General features: G+C 39.6%; 1 pseudogene; it reads right to left on the bottom strand.

Moving 5' to 3' along the window:
• Positions 1 to 1,128: 1,128 nt before the first annotated feature.
• On the bottom strand, positions 1,129 to 2,043 carry LOC105944311 (annotated as a pseudogene).
• Positions 2,044 to 2,343: the final 300 nt, after the last annotated feature.

Below are 2,343 nucleotides of genomic sequence, written 5' to 3'. Positions count from 1 at the left end.
CTTCCATGTAAAAAATGTTTATAAGACATTCCAGGTCAGCCTGGACCAGAATGAGACCTTACCTCGAAAAACCGAAAAAAAAAAAAAAAACTTTATAAGAAAAAAGTCATTACCAATTCACTAATTTCATATTCTGAGTTCATAAATTCATTATATTTCTAAGCTGGGATAAAGTATGTTATTAATAAGCCAAAATTACATAATCACCATAATCAACATAATATGAAGTCTGTTTAGTAATTAATGACACCTAAGAAGCCTAGTGCTTACATACACAATTAGCACAAGGTGCTACTGGTAAATTTTGCTAATGGTTATTTCCAAAAATTTAGGGACCATCAGAATTGCATTGTCAATGATTATAATTAGAAATATTCATGTGGCTACCTCTAATGGAGAAGAAAAGAGAATTTCAATTTATTCCCAGATTCTTGATTCACTTATGGTAATTTACAACTAATCATGTCAAGAATATTGTATCAATTACTGTTTCATTTTAGAGCAATAACAAGTGCATAATGGCATAAAAGAAACATAATCACAGTCTATTTCTTTTTTACATTTTTATTATATTTTTGAGAGAAGCCAAACAGACTGGCCTTTAAAAAAATTATTTTGTGGGCTGGAGAGATGGCTTAGCGGTTAAGCGCTTGCCTGTGAAGCCTAAGAACCCCGGTTCGAGGCTCGGTTCCCCAGGTCCCACGTTAGCCAGATGCATAAGGGGGCGCACGCGTCTGAAGTTCGTTTGCAGAGGCTGGAAGCCCTGGCACGCCCATTCTGTCTCTCTCCCTCTATCTGTCTTTCTTTCTGTGTCTGTCGCTCTCAAATAAATAAATTTTAAAAAATTAAAAAAAAATGTTTTGTTTATTTGAGAGTGACAGACAGACAGATAGAGAAAGAGAGAGAGAGAAATGGGCACACCAGAGACTCTAGCCACTGCAAATGAACTCCGGATGCATGTGCCACCTTGTGCACCTGGCTTACGTGGGTCCTGGGGAATGGAGCTTCGAACAGGGGTGCTTAGGCTTCACAGGCAAGTGCTTAACCACTAAGCCATCTCTATAGCCCGAGTTGGGCCTTTTTTGTGTCAAATTTATCATTTGTTTAATTAGGTTCTCAGTAAAAAATTTAGAACACCAATTTGTGAGGATAAACTCAGTTCCTTAGAGCAAAAACCTACCGCAGGTAGTCCTGGAGCTGAGCAACAGCTTTGATCTTTGGCAAAATTTGCGAGTCCACAGCTATCTGATCCACTTTGTGTTGCTCTGTAATTTCATATTTCTCCTTCTCTGTGTCAAAGATCTCGCCTTCCTGATGCCTGGGCTTCAGCAGTTTCTTCTTCTTCTTCTTCTTCTTTTTTTCTTCCCTTTTTAAAATTTATTTAATTTTTTTAAAATTTTTAAATTTTTAATAACATTTTCCATGATTATAAAAAAAATCCCATGGGAATACCCTCCTTCCCCCCTCTACTTTCACCTTTGAAATTTCATTCTCCATCATATTACCTCCCCATCTCAATCATTCTACTTACATATATACAATACCAACCTATTAAGTACCCTCCTCCCTTCCTTTCTCTTCCCTTTATATCTCCTTTTTAACTTACTGGCCTCTGCTACTATGTATTTTCCTTCTCACACAGAAGTGCCAGTTTCTTCTTAAAATATGCATCAGTGAGGTGTTTAGGAATTTTAACTTTGCTGATATCAATTTTTGTGGAGGTGGTAATGACAAAGTTTTGGTGTGTTCTACGCAGAGGAACTCGATTGAGAGAAAGAGGTCCAGTCACAAGTAATAAACCACTTTCCAGCTGCTTCAAGAAAACCACTCTCTTGCCTCTGTGGCGTCCTGTGAGGATGATCAGGATGGTCCCGGGAGAGATGCTGGCACGCAGCGTCTCACATGCTGACCGGAGGGTTTCTTGCCATGGCTCAACAGCTTCCGTGGCACATCTTCAGTAGGATAATACCTAGGCATTTTACGAAGCTTAACCACCCGGGTACCTCCATTCTTGTCACCACCGACGGGTTTTGTGACAATAGCAAGAACCTTTTCCCTTTTTTTCTTTGCAACCTTGGATTTGGAAGTTGGGCCTTTTTTAATGTGGGAGAGGAAGAGCAAGAGTGAATGAGAGAGAGAAAGAGAGAGAGCAAGAGGGAGAGACAGTTGGCACACCAAGACCTCCAGCCAGTGTAATCAAACTTCAGATACATTGGCAACTTTGTGTGCATGTGTGACCTTGTGTTTTTGTATCACCTTGTACAACTGGCTTACATGAGACCTGGAGAATTGAAGACAGGTCTTTAGACTTCACAGGCAAGTGCCTTAGCTGCTAAGCCATCT

This window comes from Jaculus jaculus, chromosome 10, assembly GCF_020740685.1.
Source record: "Jaculus jaculus isolate mJacJac1 chromosome 10, mJacJac1.mat.Y.cur, whole genome shotgun sequence".
NCBI classification, from domain to species: domain Eukaryota; kingdom Metazoa; phylum Chordata; class Mammalia; order Rodentia; family Dipodidae; genus Jaculus; species Jaculus jaculus.
The sequence above is the reverse complement of the archived record's forward strand: the minus strand, read 5'-3'. Positions and strand labels throughout refer to the sequence as shown.